The 12,279-nt window shown below is 42.6% G+C and overlaps 1 long non-coding RNA gene and 1 pseudogene across 2 annotated transcripts in view; both read left to right on the top strand.

The window, feature by feature from the left end:
• LOC118548365 (uncharacterized) overlaps nucleotides 1–7,735 on the top strand; it is a 46,797-nt gene extending 39,062 nt beyond the window's left edge. For both annotated transcript variants that reach the window (XR_013441443.1, XR_013441445.1), the window contains one exon: nucleotides 6,772–7,735. This is a non-coding gene — a long non-coding RNA (uncharacterized LOC118548365). The remainder of the gene's footprint in view (nucleotides 1–6,771) is intronic.
• A 2,350-nt stretch (nucleotides 7,736–10,085) lies between these two features.
• LOC118548360 (protein numb homolog pseudogene) lies at nucleotides 10,086–11,946 on the top strand (annotated as a pseudogene).
• The last annotated feature ends 333 nt before the right edge of the window (nucleotides 11,947–12,279 follow it).

Genomic DNA, 12,279 nt, shown 5'->3' with positions numbered 1-12,279 from the left:
CTACCCCATGGATGAGGAAGAGATGGTGTCCTAAGTGATTCTGGGTAGGCAAAAAAACTCATGATTTCTTGCAAAGCCTAAAATAACTTTATCAGTAGTTTGATTGACAGTTCATCTGTACATAAAATTCTAGGTTTATAATTTTCTTCCAAAATGTTGAAAGTAATATTTCATTGTTTTCTTTTATCCCTACGTTATGAAAAAATTGAAAGTACAGAAAAATTGAAAGAATTTTATATTGAACACCCATCTATCACTTAGATTCTATGATTAACATTATATTTGCTTTATTAAAATCCATTTATCCATCCCTCTGTTCATCTATTGATCCATCTTATTTTCCCAGAATTTCAAAATAAGTCGCAGACGACCCTGCCCTTGACTCCCAGACCCGTCAGCATGCATATCATTACCTAGAATTTGATATTTGTTTACAATTTTTTTCATTTGAGCTAAAATTTCTAGACTGCAAAATGCCAAATTTGAAGTGTACCATTCAGTGGGTTTTGACACTGCAACCCAGACCCATATCAAGATACAGAACATTGCACCTTCCCTCCTATCCCTTCCCAGTAAATCCCTGCACCAGAGGTAACCAGGGGTAACCATTGTTCTGATTTGTTTTCATCATGGATTCACTATCTCTGTTTAGGACATTATGTAGATGGACTCATACAGTAGTCACACTTTTGTGTAAGGATTCTTTCCTTCAGCATCATGTTTCTGATACTCATCCGTGTTGTGGTCTCTATCCATTCCATTGTATGCATGTACCACCATTTATCCATTTTTCTACTGATGGATGCACGGGGACTGTTTCCAGTTTCCAGCTTTCATGAATAAAGCTGCTACACACATTCTTGCACACATCTTTTGGTAGGCATAGTTTCCATTTTTCTTGGACAGATTGCTAGGAGTGGAGTTGTGAAGTCATAGAGTAGTTTCATTTTATGAGGACCTTCAGATCTTCTGCCAAAACGGTCTTCCTGTTTTATAGCCCTGCCAACAAAGTATGAGAGTTCCAGGAGCTCCACAGCCCTTGCCAACATTTGTTGTCAGTCTTCCCAATTTCAGCCATATTGGTGACTATGTAATGGTATTTCATTTTGGTTTTAGTTTTTCATTCCTAATTTCTAATGATTTTGAGCAGTTTTTCATGTGTGATTTGTGAATTTTCCTTTAGATAGTATCTAATTAAATCTTTCACTCATTTAAAAACATGGATTATCTGGGGCACCTGGATGGCCCCACAGTCTGCTAAGGATTCTTTCCCCCTTCCTCTCCCTCTCCCTCTGCTCCTCCCCCAATCACATGTACTCTCTATATAAATAAATAAAATCTTTAAAAATAAATAAAAAATAAAAACATGGATTATCTTTTTTGAATTGTAGGGGTCTTTTTTTTTTCTTTTCTTGCAGCGTTCTTTATATATTCTGGATTTTAGAACTTTGTCAAGTATGTTTTGGAAATATTTTTTTCTCAATCTGTGATTTGACTACTCATTTTCTTAACAATATCTTTTGATGAACAGAAGTTTTAAAATTGATGAATTTATCAATTCTTCCATTTACAGCTTTTGCTTTCAGTGTCCTTCCTACCCCCAAGTCATGAAGATATATATTCTCCTGTGTTTTTTCCCATCTTTTTGTTGTAGTTATTATGTTTAGTCAGGAACTCATCTCAGTTTACATGTATGGTTTGAGGTAGGGCTCAGGATTCTTCTTTTTCCTCTATATGGATATCCAGTTGTTTTAATACATTTAAAAAATTTTTTTAGTGTTTTCTGATGTCTAATAATTGCAGATAGCCTGATTATTCCCTTGAAGGTGACCGATTTCTTCCCTCTTTCAGTGCTCTCTGGATCTTCTTTTTTTCCTTAGTACATCTAATATTATCCTGCTAATCTCTCAGTATCCTCTTTCAATCTTAGCTTTGGTAGATTTTCTTCAGTGATTTCTATAATAACTTCTATCCTTGCATTTTCTCTGGGCTCTCTTTCTGGAACACGTATTGGTTGTGTTGTGGACCTGTTTCAGACCTCCAGTTCTTTTATATTTTCTCTTTACTTTTTGTCTTTCTCTTTTTCTCTCATGTCATATTTCTACCTTTGTAGAAAAAATTAAAGTTTGGCAAGCATATTTTTAATTTCCAAGTACTCTTTCTTGTTCTCTAATTGTTCCTTATTTATGGCATCTTGTTTTTACTTTAGGTATTTATTGTATCTAGAATACCTCCAAAAATATTAACTAGAGGTGTGGAAAATTATTTTTCTGTTACCCAGATTGGTCCTTGTGAGGTCAGCCTTTACTTTTGCTTCTTCTGGTTTTGTTTGTTTGTTTGTTTGTTTTTGGTTTTTTTTATGTAACTGATTTCCCTCCCGTGCCCAGTGATGGGGGGGGTGTTTTTTATATTTAAAAAAGAGAAAATAAGCTGATTTTTTTTAGATGTGTTTCCTGTACTATTGCATATGGAACTGTTTTCCTGCTCACGAATTACCCAGAAAGCAGAAGAGGCTGCAGGAAGTTCTGTGTTCATGAGCAGAGCTTGCTACACAGGGAGGCTTCCTATTACAATGGAAAAATGGGGAGCCAGAGAGGGGAGGGCTTTGCTGGGCTGCTACCACTCACCCCCCCCAGCATCAGTCCATCGGTATTATATACAAGCTATTGTCTGCTGATTGCTCTTTTCTCATTTCTCATAGCTGTTATGGCTTTATTCATTTAAAAAAATGATTTACTGTTCTTTTTAATTGTGTATTGGAAGTAGGGGGGAGACAAGTGGCTGCCATTTAGAACTAAAGCTTCATTCTATCTTTACTAAATTATTTCCTGCTCTTTCTAAATGGGCATCTTTCATTGGATTTGGGTTGATATCTTTACTCTCTCATGGATATGCCAGACTCGCATCCACCTTCAGTGCCCTCGGTTATTGTGTTCCTTTTTTCAGAAACTTCCTTCTTCTCTTCCCTTTTCTCCCACCTTAACCTAGTGAAATTCTTCCCAACTTTTGAAGCGAACTTGAGCGTATTCCTGCATGAATCCCATCTATTTAATTCATCTTTCATTGGCCTCCCTTTTATCTTATACTATTATTCAACTCAATGCCTATTGTTCACAATTCAGCTCTTAATTATATAGTCCAGTATTGCTCACTCTTATTTCAAATGTTCATTATTATGTTGGTAACTATTAAAAAGTCTTTGGGGACAAGAATTTATTTTTCTCTGTCTTTCAAAACACATAGCACAGTATGCATATATAATAGATATTCAATAAGTATTTGTAATTGGTTAACTTCCCCGCTATTTGCAAGAAAGAAAGTAGATAATAGCTTATATTTTTTTCTGCTGGAAACAGTAAAACACTTATCTTTTAATTGAAAGCTGAATTAGGGATGCTCCATTTCAGGCAAAGGAAATGCTGATTTTTCTTCACTAAGGAAAAAAATGTAAGTTATAAAGTGTAAATGTCTGCTGAAAGCCAGGGCAATAGACAGATCCACCAGAGTTGAAGCAATTGAGGTGAGAGTGGCTTGGGAAAAGCAAAATAGCAAAATGTGATTTAAAAATAGACTTTATAGGGACGCCTCATTGGCTCAGTCGGTTAATCATCTGCCTTCGGCTCAGGTCATGATCCCAGGAAGACTGCTTCTCCCTCTGCCTCTGCCGCTCCCCCTACTTGTGCTCTCTCTCTCTGCCAAATAAATAAAATCTTCAGTTAAAAGGAAAGAGGTCTAGTGGTGGAACAAGAACAAGTAGTAAGAAATAATATGCTTCTGGGGACACCTGGGTGGTAGAGTCGGTTGAGACTCCAGCTCTTGGTTTCGGCTCAGGTTGTGATCTCGGGGTTGTGGGATCAAGCCCCATTCTGGGCTCCGTGCTCAGCACTGAGTCTGCTTGGGTTTCTCTCTCCCTCTCCCTCTGCCCCTCCCCCAAGCTGTGAACTCAATCTCTCTCTCAAAAAATAAATCTTTAAAAAAAAGAAAGAGGGACGCCTGGGTGGCTCAGTCGGTTAAGCAGCTGCCTTCGGCTCAGGTCATGATCCCAGGGTCCTGGGATCGAGTCCCACATCGCGCTCCTTGCTCGGCAGGGAGCCTGCTTCTCCCTCTGCTTGCCTCTCCCCCTGCTTGTGTTCTCTCTCTCTGACAAATAAGTGGATAAAATCTTTAAAAAAAATAAAAAATAAAAAATAAAAAAAGAAAAAAAGAAAGAATATGGTTCTGGTGGTAATCACTGCTGTTCACCAAATAGATCTGCTTCCCTCTCCTCTGGGCACATGGAACGGTCATACTGCTGGGATCCAGTGAAGTTAAGGGTAGCCACGTGACTTGCTTTGACCAAAGAAATGAGAGTAGGAGTGATGTCATTTCAGGTGGACGCTTTCAAAGCCCGTGAGGGATTTGCCATATTCCTGTTTTCTGTTTCAGTGGTTGTGGAAGCATGTGGTATTCCATAATTCTGAATTCCTCAAAGTCCATAATGAACAGTCTCCCTGCAGACCTGTTTTGGAAATAGTGTGAGTGATAAACCTTTGTGGTTTAAGCCACAGAGCATAAATTATTGCTGCTCAGGGTCAGCAAACTCCCTCCAATGGGCCAACTGCCTGTTTTGATGAGATTTGATTGGAACCCAGACATGCAAATTTGCTTATGTCTTGTTTATGCTGCCACTGAACTGACTAATTACAACAGAGACCATATAGCCTGCCAGCTGAAAATAGTTACTATTGCTCTTTAAGAAAAAGTGTGTTGACTTCTGGCCTAGTCTATCCTAACTATGATAGAACTGGAGGTCTTTGATAAGTTCCCTCGCATGTTTTGTACACAACACAAAAGATATTTATAGTAGTCAGCCTCCAAGATGGCACCAGTGATCCCCAACTCTGAACACAAGGGTATTCATGTGCACTTCCTTCCCACCCCAATAGAGCTGACTTGTGGAAGCAATGTGGGAGTCATGGAGGGTGACTTCCAAGCCTGGGTCATAAAGGATAGTGTGGCTTTCATCTCTCTCTCTCTGAGATCACTCACTCTGGGACAAGCCACTACCATGCTCTGAGGGCACTCAAGAAGTCCTACGAGAAGCCCACATGGTGAGAAACCAAGCCTCCTGCCAAGAGTTCGAGAAGTAGAAAATAAAAAACAGAGAGAGAGAAAGGGAGTGGGGAAAGAAAAAAGGTTAAAAAATAAAGAAAATCCATGGTACAGTATGAGTATTCATATGCATATTCCTTGGATTCTCAACCACATTCCAATTTTGGGGACAATGCTGGCAACCTGGCCAAATCTCATTTTCCAAGCCTCTATCTTGCTTTAGGCCTTCACTAAACAAATAGCCCACTGTCAGCCTGCAAATGAGTACTGACCTCCCTAGCTTGGGCCCACATGAAATTAGGCTCAGATTAGAGGAGAAATTAAGAAACTTCCTACTCCCCCACCCCCACCCCAGCAAAGGTCTCAAAACATAGTTTATTTTTCCTTTTTATATCATTTTTGTTTAGTAACCTTGTGACTCCGTTGTGGATGGGAAGGCTGTATGTGCTAGAGTCTATGCCGTGAATAAGCTCTGTTGGACTGTGCAATTTTTCTTAGCCCACATTATCATAGTTATCTTAGGTGATAAACCTATATGGTTGAAATTTGGAGACCAGGTCCCTGGTGCTGCTGGTTCTAGGATCAAATTGTAGAGTATCAGAGATAGTTCTCCAGGCCTGCATAGTTTAAGCATAAACTTGTCCTGTATCGTGCTTATTAATCTTTGTATCATAAATATGACCAAAAGTCAAGACCATGTCTCATAAACTTAATAGCACTAATGAAAGAACAAAATATTTGAGAATTCCTGAAAAATCTAGCATGGTCATAAGTATGAGGGGAGATGTTGAGAAAACCAGATTTTTTCTAAGACAAGAGAAGCCGTGTGCAGACAACGTATATTTTAAAGGTAAATTATCTGGTTCCTTTTAGAAGAGTGAAGAACAATTGTTAAACACTTCATTGGCTTTCTTACTATCCTATATGTAGGCTATGTAAGCATATGCTTGAGTAATCATTTCCTGACTTGGAATGAACCCAGAAGAGGTGGCTTGCCTAGAGGTCAGGAGGTTAGACTTGGAGCCTTCTGGATCCAGGGAGCGAGCTAGCACAGAACCTTCATAAAGTGTTCTCTTACTAAAAATGTAACCTGTGGTGGTACCTGCTTTCCAACTAAGAAGATGTTACACGATGTATCTAATGGTGCCATTTAAACCCTCCAAGGGGAGATTAAGCAGATATTTTTATTTTATTTTATTTTATTTTATTATTTTTAAAGATTTTATTTATTTATTTGACAGAGACACAGCGAGAGAGGGAACACAAGCAGGGGGAGTGGGAGAGGGAGAAGCAGGCTTCCCGCGGAGCAGGGAGCCCGATGCGGGGCTCGATCCCAGGACCCTGGGATCATGACCTGAGCCAAAGGCAGACGCTTAACGACTGAACCACCCAGGTGCCCCTAAGCAGATATTTTTAATCAAGGTGCCATCCTCCTCACTCCACAAATCCCACTGTTAGAAGCAGCCTAACTCAAAGAAGCCATTTCTAACGTGATTGGGTGGTTTTTCCATTGTTAACGAAGCTAAATTTTAACTGAGTTCTATCTGACTTTTATCTGAATTTCATCAGAACATTGCGGTCATGGCTTTTTAAAAATGTATTCCCTTTGATTATCCTTCCAATTTTAAAGCCCTTCCAAATTGTAGAGAAAATTGAGCTAGAAGTGTTTTCTTCCTCCAGGGCACATTGCTGATATTTCTTGACTCATCTCACTGAGACGTGACACAGACCCTCAGAAGACAGTGTTATAGGAGTTGTTCAGCTGTGACCAAGAATCTCCAATTCTGTTTCTTAGTAGCTGAAATGGGAAACTTCGTTTTTTACCTCGACATCTGCTCCTGTTTTCATGATTCATGATTATAGTGATGCAAAAACTTTTCAGTGGTTTCCTAGATAAGACACCACAAGAATAAGCAACAACAAAAGAAAAAATAGATAAATTGGACTTCATCAAACCTTAAAACTTTTGTGTTCCAAAGAACAGCACCAAGAAAGTGAAAACACAACCCACAGAATGGGAGAAGATACTTGAAATCATATATCTGATAAGGACTTATATGTAGAATAACGAACTCTTACACCTCAATAATAAAAAGACAACCCAACTAAAAAAATGGACAAAATCTCTGAATAAAGGAAACGACAGATGTTGGCGAGGATGTGGAGAAAGGGGAACCCTCCTACACTGTTGGTGGGAATGCAAGCTGGTACAGCCACTCTGGAAAACAGTATGGAGGTTCCTCAAAAAGTTGAAAATAGAGCTACCCTATGACCCAGCAATTGCACTATTGGGTATTTATCCCAAAGATACAAATGTAGGGATCCGAAGGGGTATGTGCACCCCAATGTTTATAGCAGCAATGTCCACAATAGCCAAACTGTGGAAAGAGCCAAGATGTCCATCAACAGATGAATGGATAAAGAAGATGTGGTATATATATACAATGGAATATTGTTCAGCCATCAAAAAATGAAATCTTGGGGTGCCTGGGTGGCTCAGTCATTAAGTGTCTGCCTTCGGCTCAGGTCATGATCCCAGGGTCCTGGGATCGAGCCCCATGTCGGGCTCCCTGCTCGGTGGGAAGCCTGCTTCTCCCTCTCCCACTCCCCCTGCTTGTGTTCCCTCTCTCTCACTGTCTCTCTCTCTGTCAAATAAATAAATAAAATTAAAAAAAAAAATGAAATCTTGCCATTTGCAACGACGTGGTTGGAACTAGAGGGTATTATGCTAAGCGAAATAAGTCAGTCAGAGAAAGACAATTATCATATGATCTCACTGATAGGTGGAATTTAAGAAACAAAACAGAGGATCATAGGGGAAAAGAGGAAAAAATAAAACAAGATGAAACCAGAGAGGGAGACAAACCATAAGAGACTCTTAATCATAGGAAACAAACTGAGGGTTGCTGGAGTGGTGGTGGGTGGGGGGATGGGGAAACTGGATGATAGACATTAAGGAGGGCACGTGATGTAATGAGCACTGGGTGTTATATAAGACTGATGAATCACTGACCTCTACCTCTGAAACCAATAATGCATTTTATGTTAATTAATTGGATTTAAATTTAAAAAATAAATTAAAAAAAGAAGAAATTTCTCCAAGGAAAACAGAAAAATGGCCAAAAGCACATGAATGGATGCTTCACAGCCTTAATCTTTAGGGAAAGGCAAATCAAAACCACCATGAAATACCACTTCACATACACTAGGATAGCTAGAATCAAAAAGAGGGATAATAACAAGGATGTGGAGAAATTGGAGTCCCCATCCACTGCTGATAGGAATGTAAAATGGTGCCATCACTTTGGAAAACAGTCTGGCAGTTTCTCAAATGGTTAAAGATAGAGTTAACATTTGCCCCAGTAATTTCACTGCTAGGTCAATTCATTTCTCTCTGTAGAGAATTGGAAACATATGTCTCTACAAAACCTTTAATCAAATGCTCATAGCAATATTATTCTTCATAGCCAAAAAGGAGAAAAAAAAAAACCCTTAAATATCCATCAGCTGGTGAGTGGATAAACGAAAGATGATTAATCTGAAGAATATGAAAGCACTAATTGGAAAAGATATATGCACCCCTATGTTCATGGCAGCATTGTTTACAATAGCCAAGTTAGGGAAGCAGCCCCAAGTGTCCATCCACAGATGAACGGATAAAGAAGAGGTGGTGTTTGGGGCGCCTAGCTGGCTCAGTCAGTTGAGTGTCTGCCTTTGGCTCAGGTCATGATCCTGGGGTCCTGGGATCGAGCCCCACAACGGGCTCCCTGCTCAGCAGGGGTCTGCTTCTCCCTCTGCCCCTCCCCCTGCTTGTGTTCTCTCTCTGTCTCTTTCTCTCTCTCAAATAAATTTTTTAAAAAAGAAGATGTGGTGTATAGATACAATAGAATACAATTCGGCCTTAATAAAAAGGGAGGTAATCTACCATTTCAGCGACATGGATGGACCTTGGGGTATTATGTTAAGTGAAGTAAGTCAGATGTATGATTTCACTTATAAGTGGAGCCTAAACAGTAAAACAAACGAACCAACAAGAGGAAAACAAACTCATAGATACAGAGAACAGAGCGGTGGTTGCCAGAAGGGAAGGGGGTTGGAGGCTGGGCGAAATGGGTAAAGGGGCTCAGCTGTATGGTGATGGGTAGTGACTAGACTTTTGGGGGTGGTCACTTTGTAGTGTACACAAATATCGAATTATAATGTTGTATACCTGAAACTTACATATAAGTTTATCTCAATTAAAAAATATGAAATATTCAGTGGACTATTACTCGGCATTAAAAAGGAATTAAGTACTGAAACATACTAGAGCACAATATGAATGAACCATTATGCTGAGAAGCCAGTCACAAAAGAACACACATTGTGTGCTTCCACTTATATGAAATGTAAGAGAAGGCGAATCTACAGAGACAGAACATAGGCTAATGGTTGCCTAAGACTGAGGGAGAGAAAGAAGAGGAGTACCTGCTAATGGGTACAGGGTTCCTTGTCTGGGTGATGAAAATGTCCTAAAATTGCGGTGATGATTGGACAACTCTGAAAATACTAAAAACCATCGAAGTGTACACTTTAGGTAAATTTTATGGAATGTAGCTGTTATTAAAAGAACTCTCCTATGGGGATGACATGGGTACAAGTCAGGGCCAGATCAGCAAGCATGAACCAGGGGCCTGTTGTCATGGGGGAGGTGGTGGTGCGTGGTGGCGACCGGGGGCCGAGTCTCGGCATTGGCTCTGGAGTTGGTCGGGGGCAGGGGCAGACTTGGGGCTTGAGCAACTTCTTCCAGAGAGGAGGTCCCGCGTAGCTGCTGTTGCGACCCAAGATCTCGATTCACATCCATAGATCGGAATATTGGTGTACCAGCCATCCTCAGACACCTCACTGAGGACTGATGGGGAACCTGAGGCTTGGGGGGGTTACGAAGCTTGTCCAGAGTCACACAGGGTGTAAAGGGCACAGCCAAGACTCAGAGCCAGCTTGTAAAAAGTAAAATGAAGAAACTATGGCAAAGTTTTAGGAGAAAGAAAGACATTTAGGTTCCAGAGGCCAGTCGTCCACACCAGTGGCAGACAGCAGATGAAGGAGGGGTTCGTACTGGACAATGTCGCTTCCCAGTGAAGGACCGTGGCCTCGCAGAAGTTGACAAGTCAAGAGGAATGCGCATCGGTGAAGATGCTGTTGAAAGATTGAAAGCTGAAAGGCAGTTCTCCCAAGGCTTCTTTGGAAAAACTGGAAAGAAAGCAGGGAAGGCAGTCCTGTGGGCATCAGCAGGTGGACTCAGAGTTGTGGATGAAAAAACCGAGGACCTCACAGTTGAGCAGACAATAGAAACAGTTTCTTCCTGTGCCCCACAGAGGACCTTTGATAGAGCCTTCTCTGACATAAGTCGTGACGGCACCACTGGGCGCTGGATCTGTCATTGCTTCCTGGCCGTCAAGGACACAGGTGAAGGACTGAGCCACGCAGTCGGCTCTGCTTTTGCGGCCTGTTTAGGACGGAAGCAGAAGCAGGAGAAGGAATACAGAGTGACTGCTACTTTTGATGCCAGTGATGAGGGAAGGGTCATTCCGTGTCACAGCCGCCACCGAGCAAACAGTAAGAGAGGAGAGTCTGAAACAAATCCAAGATGCCAAGAAGTGCCAGGAGTGGGAGGGGAAGCAGAGAGTATCAGCTCCCCGCGCTCACAGACCCCTGGTGCCTTCAGCACGTCCTCCCAGGGCCCCCAGAGGTCCTCCCATCCGCCCCGAGGACCAAGCCAGTGACGGGTAGCTTCGCAATCTCCTGACATTCAAGATAATGACACTGACTCAGCCTTCCGTGGTCCTGCTGCTAAGCCAGACCTCACTGCTCTCGCACCAACAGCAGTGTCTGTGCGGAAACGAACCCTTGTGCCCAGGCCCCCAACGCTGCGAACAAGACAACGGCAGCCCCACATTCGGGGACGGAGAGCGGTCGGTCTACTGGCGCTGCATCTCCGGGTCTCTCCGGGCTGGTCGCAGAAGCACTCTGCCACAACTGACCGCCGGTTAGAAGAGGGGTTCGAGAGCCCTCAGCTGTCCTTCTGCAGCCAGTTGTCCAGCCTCCTCCATTCACTGCTATTACCCTACCAGCGCGGCCTTTCCCAGGAAATGCATTGCTCACCTCTCAGCCCGTGCCAGTGGGCGTGGTCCCACCCCTGCAGCCAGCCTATGTCCCTGCCCCGTCCTATCCTGTGGCCACCAGGATGCCCTGCCCAGCCCTGAATGTGCCTGTGGTGGGCATCACTCCCTCCCAGACCGTATCCAACGTGTTTGGCGCCGCAGGCCACCCTCAGGCCGCCCACCCCCCTCCGTCTCCCAGGCTGGTCAAGCGGCAGGCATTCCCTCAGTCTGAGACGAGCAGGCTGCTTCCAGTCCCTTCTTGAAGCCGCGTGCTCAGCACCTCAACGGTTCTAGTAGTGTTAGATGATGGCAGGTTGGCCTCAGGAGATAAGCACGCAGAGGGGCCTGCAGGCACCTGCCCCATGGATCCTTTGGAAGCCCAGTGGGCAGCATTAGAAAGCCCAGTCCAGGCAGCGTACTAACCCCTCTTCCACCAACCCTTTCTCCAGTGACTTACAGAAGACGTTTGAAATTGAGCTTTAAGCAGTCTCTGTGGCCTCTGTATTTTGTCTGTACTTAGGCAAGGGCAGGGGCAGAGGCCAAAGGAGCAAAGGGAACTTTGTGTTTCCAATCAGTATACTTTTCACTAGTCCCAAAGGTCCCAAGGAGCATGTCCAGGCAGAGTTCTGTGGGAGGTGATTTTGAGAAAAATGGGGAAAAAAAGCATTCCTAGAGAAGAGTTGTCTTGCAGTTAGGCTAAAGAAGTCAAGGAAATGTTGCCCTCTGTTCCCCTCTGACTCCCATAGCCCCTTACAAATCTCTGACAATGGAGAGGCAGAAGTATCTGAACAAGAATCTGTATTCAAAGCGTATTTACTGGAATATAAAACAGTGTGGGAAGCAAAATGATTTCCCTTGTTTTTTAAGCCATTCACCTGCCATCCTCAGTACTGGCCTTAGAGATCAAGACCATGGTGGCCTGTGCTTGGGCTGGGGACAAGAGGTAGGCTATGCAGAATTCCCAAGAGGGCACATCAGCAGCTGCCTAGCAGAGCTACATTTCAGGGGTAAAGCTGAGCTTTCACTTTAAGTAAGAATAAATATT

This window comes from Halichoerus grypus, chromosome 9, assembly GCF_964656455.1.
Source record: "Halichoerus grypus chromosome 9, mHalGry1.hap1.1, whole genome shotgun sequence".
Classification (NCBI taxonomy): domain Eukaryota; kingdom Metazoa; phylum Chordata; class Mammalia; order Carnivora; family Phocidae; genus Halichoerus; species Halichoerus grypus.
This window is presented reverse-complemented; position numbering and strand designations above follow the sequence as displayed.